Source organism: Schistocerca piceifrons, chromosome 4 (genome assembly GCF_021461385.2).
Source record: "Schistocerca piceifrons isolate TAMUIC-IGC-003096 chromosome 4, iqSchPice1.1, whole genome shotgun sequence".
NCBI classification, from domain to species: Eukaryota; Metazoa; Arthropoda; class Insecta; order Orthoptera; family Acrididae; genus Schistocerca; species Schistocerca piceifrons.
In genome coordinates this window covers 643,589,448-643,598,336 of record NC_060141.1, presented here as the reverse complement: position 1 = coordinate 643,598,336, position 8,889 = coordinate 643,589,448, and positions in this window count along the sequence as shown.

Below are 8,889 nucleotides of genomic sequence, written 5' to 3'. Positions count from 1 at the left end.
CTCGTTTAAACACGGTGAGGTGTTGACAATGACGTATTTGTCGTCTTAAAGCATTTTTGATTAACATCAACTCATCACATCATGACCGCTACAGCTTGTATTTAAAGCAAATCTGATTTGTATCCTGATGCTGGCGCCACTAGCCCCACTCGAGTGGCACGAAATTGGAATGGACATCATCTTTCAGATGTAGAGAGACGCCTAGCAACTTTCGTTTCTATCGCACAAGTCTTTCTTGGTGTTGCAATTTTTTTCCGTCGGTGTGGTTCCTCGACTTAATCTTTTTTTACACATTCATGTGTTTGAGGTAAACGTATTTGAACATAAACCCATGACTCTACACATAATCCCTGCATCATTAATAATAAGAGATGACACAAATTACAGTCATCCAGTTTCATCAGTTGAAATTCATGGTTTCTGAGGAAAATAGATGAGACAGAAAATCTTAAATTCCTTCAGTTTTACATGTCGGAAAAAGTGTTACAAATTTCTTGCGTATGAAGACAATCATAGAAGAAACTTTAAAGATGAAAAGTAGTGGCTTAACCTCCCATTGGCAATGAGATCATTCGAGACTCTTTTTAATTTCGGTATGAGGAACGATGGTGTATGTTGTGGAGGATAACAACTGAGCTCCTGTTAGTTGGTTCTCAAGATTATTTGGCGGTGGACTGCTAAAGAATTAATAAAAAAGTAAGAATATGCATTATTAAGTGATTCATTATGGCAATTCAAGACAGAGTGGTGAAGATACGGAACTAAGATAATCTCATTCTGAAGATGAAAGTCAAAATGAAATGTGGGAGCAGGCAAATCAATTCAACACACAAATGTAATGAGTGACTGCCTTGCAGTTCCTCAGAGTTTGGACCAGGGCAGGCATAACCTTTGAGCAACACTAGTATTTAAATTGATGAGAGAATTTTCCGAATTTTACAAAAGCACGTAAGTATTTTTCCAGCCGCTCGGAGTAGCCGCGCGGTCGAGGGCGCTTTGTCACGGTCCGTGCGGCTCCCCACGTCGGAGGTTGGAGTCCTCCTTGGGGCGTGGGTGTGTGTGTTGTCCAAAACGTAAGTTATTTTAAGATAGATTAAATAGTGTGTAGGCTTACGGACCGATGACCTGAGCAGCTTGGTCCCATAAGACCTTACCACAAATTTCCAATGGCAACTAAAAAGAAAACAACGTATGCCATTAAGATGTCATACGAAATGTTCTAGACCCTGACAACTCGTTCTAATTACAATCCCTGCCGCCTTAAGTCAATGAAGGAATTAATTACTGACATAGGAAAATTTGGGCCATGGTTAGTATTCGCACGCGGGTCTCCTGTTCCCTAGGCAGACGCATTAACCATCTACGCCACTTTTTTTATGTTGCTTTCATTTTGTTCGTTATTTTTCGCTGAATTTGTTAGGGGCGGACGTCCCATGAGAGCCGTTCAAGTTCATCGTTGATCCAGCCATACAGTTTTTTTATTATAGAGGGTAGCTACACTCCTTTTTTTTCATTTTGTTCGGTATTGCTTGTTGCGTTTGGTCTGGGCGGACGTCACAAGACAACCGTTCAAGTTGATCGTTGATTCCTTTACTCAGTTTTTTTATTACAGAGGGTGAGCAGCCCTCTGACTGAACACGCTGAGCTACCGTACCGGCATCACTCTGAGCTAACGTACCTGCGATATCAGTACAGTGGCTACACACAACTGCATAGACGCCCAAAGGACGCCTCCCTCCTGCTGCCTAATTCCCATTTGTCGTACATGTCCGTAAGAATAGAGACCACTCATATACACTGAAGAGACAAAGACACTGGTACACTTGCCTAATATCGTGTAGTACGCCTGGGAGCACGCAGAAGTGCCGCAACACGACGTGCCATGGACTCCACTAATGTCTGAAGTACTGCTGGAGAAAATCGACATCATGAATCCCGCAGGGCTATCTACAAATCCGTAGGAGTACGAGGGGTGGAGATTTCTTCTGAACAGCACATTGGAAAGTACCCCAGATATGCTCAATAATGTTAATGTCTGGGAAGTTTGGTGGCTAGCGTAAAAATTTACACTCAGAAGAGTGTCCCTGGAACCGCTCTGTAGCAATACTGGACGTGTGGGGTGTCGCATTGTCCTACTGGAATTGCCCAAATCCGTCGCACCGCACAATGGTCATGAATCGACGCAGGTGACCACACACATGCTTACGTGTCACATGTCAGAGTCGTATCTAGACGTCTCAGGGGTACGATATCACTCCAACTGCACACGCCCCACACCATTACAGAGCCTCCACCAGCCTGAACAGACCCCTGCTGACGTGCACGGTCCATGGATTCATGAGGTTTTCTCCACTCGCGTACATGTCCATCCGCTCGATACAATTTGAAATGAGACTTGTCCGACCTGGCAACTTGTTTTCAGTCATCAACAGTTCAAATCTGGTGTTGATGGGCTCAGGCGAGGTGTAGAGCTTTGTGTCGTGCATCATCAAGGATACACGAATGGACCTTCGGCTCCGAAAGCCCACAGCGATGGTGTTTCGCACGCTGACACTTGTTGACGGCCCAGCATTGAAATCTGCAGCAATTTGCGGAAGTGTTGCACTTCTGTGACGTTAAACGATTCTCTTCAGTCGTCGTTGGTCCCGTTCTTGCAGGATCTTTTTCCGGCCACAGCGATGTCGGAGATTTGATGTTTTACCGGATTCCTAATATTCACAGTACACTCGTGTAATGGTCGTACGGTAAAATTACGACTTCGTCGCTACCTCGGAAATCCCGTGTCCCATCGTTCGTGCGCCGACTATAACATTACGTTGAAACTCACTTAAATTTTGATAACCTGCCATTGTACTCGTAGCAACAGTAGCCGATCTAAGAACTGCGCCACTTTTTGTCTTACATAGGCGTTACCGACCGCAGCGCCGTATTCTGCCTGTTTACATATCTCTGTATTTGAACACACATGAATACACGAGTTTCTTTGGTGGTTCAGTGTACGATACGTGTATATGCGCCGTGAAGGCTAACGTGATCATTCAGAGCAGAACATTCTTCCTCCGACCTCGTGCGGGAATTCGCGTGATGATCCGACGAACAAACAGAGGAAAAGAGGCTAGGGGACGCTACCATGGTAGTGTGCGGCGAATGGGAATTTGGATTGAGTGTGGAGGCGTGTTGTGGTAGTCCGTGCAGTTGTGGGTGATCACTGTGCAAAGGTAGCGTAAATGGTTAACGTGTCTGCCTACTACTAAAAATTAACGCTGTGAATTGGATACGTGGCATACGGTCCGTTACCGTTTTGCCCCGACGAGAAGTTGTAACTGGATTATTGACATCCGGCCGGTGTGGCCGTGCTGTTCTAAGCGCTTCAGTTTGGAACCGCGTGACCGCTACGGTCGCAGGTTCGAATCCTGCCTCGGGCATGGATGTGTGTGATGTCCTTAGGTTAGTTAGGTTTAAGTAGTTCTAAGTTCTAGGGGACTGATGACCTCAGAAGTTAAGTCCCATAGTGCTCAGAGCCATTTTTTAGGATTATTGACATACTTTAATGATCGGCACTGTGCATTGCTCGCAATTCCAGATACAAGCAGTTTATTTCCAATTATCTATGGAGCGCCTTTCATGACCCGCCTTCCATCTGCAACGCCCAAGCCATGAGGTGTTGATGCTTATTTTGCCGACAATACCCTCTGAACGTACTGTAAACGGAATCCCCTTTCAAATTTAGAGAGACACGTTTGGATGTTCCACTATACGCAAGAGCGAGAGACTCGTAAAAGCTACTTTCATTCTCATCGTTCCTTTTTGTGTTCTCTCCCCCTACTTTCCTCCTTTCCTATGCCCTTTTAGTCTTAGGATAGTTGTTCTGGAATTGGTGCCAACATCCGAAGGGGCGCAGTTTTTTTTTCTTCGTAGAATACAAGGTGCGTTGGCTAGTAGATCTTTTTTTTTTTTGTAGTTTCCTATCCAGGAACGAAAAAAATTTTTAACATAAGAAATAAGTAGCAGACCTGCCTTCAAATTCCAGCCTTGATACTATTTTCCATTTGTCGCCAATGAACTCTTCTTTATTATCCGAATGCGGCAGAGATCGGAATTTCTTCTTTCTGAACAGATACAATAAGTCCACGGTACACAATGCAATGAAAGTAGCTTCATTCGTATATTAAACAAAAATCAATTTGTTATCGTTTACCCCACTCAATATAACAGATGCGAGAAGAACGCAGTACACGTCAGATGTCGTAGTCATAACCACACTGTGATGAAACCAACTTCTGATAACTATGAACGAAAAAAAATACTGAAGACGAATAATCAACCAAGAAGAAAGCGAGATGATAGAATGATAAAGTTGCAGTGCCCCAAGTGGCATGGCAGCGAACAAAGAGCGTCTTACCAGAAGTCCTTATATGAGTTTGATCTCTGCTTCGCGCCAGCTACCGGGAATGATCGTTGCGCTGAGCTCCAGACTGGTGTGACGAGGGCAGGCCAGAGTGAGTCGAGTGATCGTCGGCAGCGGCGCACACGCCGAGAGGAGGTGTGGCTTGCGAAGAACAGAATGCGTTTTCCAAGCCGATAGCCGATGCCACTGGACAATGGGGCTTCAAGCTCTCTGTCACTGTACGAAGTTGGTGCGGGAGAGCACAAACGTGGACAGTATGTATTACGGCTGTCGTTTGAGAAATGTGAGGACAGCAGAGTTAAATTATAAGGTAGTATATCGTGACGGTACTAAGCTTTATTTTGGTGTGAATTGTGATGGAAATTCCTTAGAATAACGGATGTTGACTGAAGTTATATTGAGGCTATTGGAAGCGACACGTCTTATTGTATCGGTCTGCTTTGCAACCTGTCATTTGGGGTTTACTGCATCACGCCCTGATCCAGTGAGCCCCGAGAGGGGTTCTGAAATAGTGACTATACTACGTTATATCTTCGGATTGAAATGATATTACATAACTCGAATGTAGCTAATACTTGTCTCACTTCACATAGTTGTAACATATTGACTGCCACTGATCAGCAATGAGAGATCGGGTTATTTATCAAAGAAATGAAAGCCTCCGGGTTAGTTTCAACAGAGTTACTGTATGACTGATTTAGTAAATTACTACCAGAGAAACCCGGCCTTGCCAAGGTATTTATTTACAGCTGTCTGTTCACTCACGCACCACACAGTGTTTGTGTTTATTTTTATGACGTCGTTTCTCCTGATCTATGTGTTGTACAATAAGATAATATTGTAGCTACATTCGGTAGCATATGTGGATACTGTGTGCGAAAGTAATTGCAAACAGAGTTAGCAGCAAAGAAATAATAAATTCAGACGTCAGGTATGTTGCGGCAGTTTTTCACGCATATCGATGTTTATGTGAGATCTCCTGAACTGAGTCGTACGATGATACAATTTTGCACTTATATTTAACGGCATATACGCATACAGTCTACAAAATGTGTTGCGAATACAGTTAGCAGTAAAAAAGTAATAATCCATAACGTCATGCTTCATGCAGTACTTTTACCGCGCGAACAGCGGGAAAGCAGTAAGCGATAAACATTATTCCTGTCATCATTTTGCAGGGGTTGTCAGCGAGAAAAAAGCTCATAAAGGTTTGAAATTATGTGTGAAGTTTGTTGCAAGTACTCTCATTCTAAAACACTGAATAATTAAGTCTGGGAATTGACGCATCGCGGGTTCCGCTTTTAATCCCCACCGCCACCCTCACCCCCACCCCTTTGGTTGATAGATAATTTTTACCCCCAACAGCAACTGTTGCCTGACAGTAAGGCATATGTGCAGCCAGTTTGGTTGAAGTTGGTCGAGTGGTTTAGGAGAAGATGTGGAACATAGACACACAAACACACACACACACACAAATACACATACATCTATTTTTATATGTACGTGTTAGCTTAAGTGGATTTACTCTATAAGTCATCAATGTCTAAGCCGTCTCAGCTGCATGTACCGCAAGTTTCTTCTCGTGAGGCTCATTATAATTGTTGTGTGATATTAACACGATTTCTTACGCACGTTCCTTCTAATATTAAACTGGTTTGTCTTGTTAAGACATGGCGTAAGTTGAGTTACGCCCCGGATTTGAATCTATTCAAATTCGTTAATTTCGAGCTCACGTTTGGGATACCGAGCCGTGTCGAAATTCATTCTTGAGCCAAAAGATTTTGGAAACTTACGATTTCGTAAATTTACCTTTTAATAAAAAATATAATTTTTCTTAAAAAGACTAGAACAATTATTTTAATTAAAATTAGTTTGTCATTTGGTCAAGACATTGTGTTTTTACGAATACAGCATCTAATATAAATTTTGGCTTTATAAAAGGATTCTTAGTTCGTTGCGAGTGTGAAAAATAGAAATTAAGGTAATCTGATGTTCTTTGAAAATAAATATGTAATATAAGTGCAACCTCAGTGTGAACTGCCTCGGCCCACTGCGTAATTCCTCGACACTATATTGGTATGTTCGTTTGAGCGCTGATTAGTTTTACCAGTGTGAAGGAAGCAGTTTAATGTGGAACGAAGAAAAAAAGTGTTCGACTGAGCAGGAAATTAATTTTCTTCATTTAGTTGAGCAGAAGGACATTTTATCTTTATTAGATGAAATAAGCTACGTAAATGATTATAAATTAATGAGTCAGAGCATTATGGACTCCTGCTTAGTGGGTCCATCTATGTTAGGTAAAACGGCCGCTGCTATGCCGTGCATTTGGCAAGTCTCTGGCATGTTTCCAGGGGTAGGTGACACCATACGTTTACGCAAAGGTCGCCCAGTTTCAGAAAATAACGAGCCAGTTGATTGTGGGCTCGGAGCTAACACCTAACAACATCCCAGATTTTTCATGAGATTTATTCGCAGTTGCGAATTATGAACCACTTACAAGTGTATAATGGGATGACGACAGTGAAAATTTTGTGCCCAACCTGGATTCGAACAGACCCAAGCTTCCAATGCAGTACATGAAGCAGGCGAAAGGAAAAAATCGAAAAAATGAGACTGACAGCGCAAAAAGACTAAACAGGAGTAGCTACAGGACTAATTTAAGGATTTAGAAGCATATATCGCTAGGGAAAGATAAATATCGCCTACAGGAAAATTAAAGAGGCTCTTGGTGAAAGTAGAAATAGCTGTGTGAATATCAAGAGGTCAAATGTAAAACCAGCCCTAAGCAAAGACGGGGAAACTGAAAAGAATTGGTCTCAACTACATCTCCTATATACGCCTTTCAGTTCGCACAATGGCCACCAGATGTCACAGTAAGGGCGATGAGGTTCACACGTAACAATAGGTCGTCTTTTATGAGTAAAAATGTGACGCGTGACATGCTCTGTGTTGTGTCTGTGTAGTGACTTTTTTAGATGGAGAAAAGTCGAGATTCGAAATTCGAGCAGTGAAGTAATTCTTAGGTACACAAACAAAGGAGAATCATGGCGATTTTCAGAACACACTAGGAGACTCTGCTCCTCCATATTCAACTGTTAACAGCGAAGCTATTGCAAAATTGCATAAAATGGTCACGGAGGATCACCGATTGAAAGTGCAAGACACTGCTTAATCTCTAGGGATGTCGCCTGAACGGACATATCTCATTTTATCAGTGGATTTGGATATGAGAAAATTATCACCTAGATGGATACCGCGACACTTAACGCAGGACCAGAAACATATCGGACTGGGGAAGTCCGAACAATGCTCCACCTGTTTTCAGGATAATCAAGAAGATTTTTTGCATCTGTTTCTGAACACAGATGAAAGTTGGGTCTACTACTATACCTCAGAGACAAAACTACACTCATAGCGGAGGAAACATGTTGATTCACCACCATCAAAGACAGAAAAGGCAGTACGGTCGGCCGGAAAAACCTAATGCCTCTGGAATAGACAACATTCCCTCAGGACTTCTAATACTCTTGGGAGAGCCCGCCATTACTAAACTGTTCCACCCGGTGTGCAAGGTATGAGCGACAGAGGAAATATCCTCAGACTTCGAGAAGATCGTATTAGTTCCGATTCCAAAGGAAGCTGACGCTGACAGTTGTGAATATTACCGAGCTACGAGTTTCATAAGTCATCGTTCCAAAAGAGTGACACAATTTATTGACAGAAGAATGAAAAAACTGCTAGAAGCAGACCTCGGAGATGATGAGTTTGGGATCTGGAGAAATGCTGAAAGGCTCGGTGCAACAGTGTCCCTACGACTTCCCTTAGAAGACAGGTTAAGGAGAGACAAACCTGCGTTTATACCACTTGTAGAGCTAGAGAATGCTATTGACCTTTTTGAATGGGACTCTTTGTCATTCTGAAGGTAGTAGGGATAGAAACACAGGGAGGAGAATGTTGTCCACAGAGTAAGAGTGAAACGATAGAAAAGGGAAGCAGTAGTTGAGAATGGAGTGAGTCACGTTTGTAGCATATGCCCGGTGTTACGTCGGCTAAGCTGTGAAAGAAATCAAACGAAGTTCGAAACAGAAATAAAGTTCAGGGAGAAGAAATAAAATCTTTGAAAGTTGTCGGTGACATTGTAATTCTGGCAGAGACAGCAAATATCTTGGTAGTGCAGCTGAACGGAATGGACAGTGCCTTGAAAGGTGGATATGATATGAACATTAACAAAAGGGAAACAATGCCAATGGGATATAGTCGAATTGAATCAAGTAGTGCTGACGGAATTAGATTAGGAAATGGGACGCGAAAAGCAGTAAATGATTTTTGCTATTTGCCCGAAGTAAGTATAGAAGGGTAATGAAAAGAAACCGATAAGATGCAGTAGTTATTTGGAGATGAAGAGGCTTGTTCGGGACAAGTAGCTTAAGAAGCTGCATCAAACCAGTCTTCGGACTGAAGGCCATAAAAACGTCATCCTA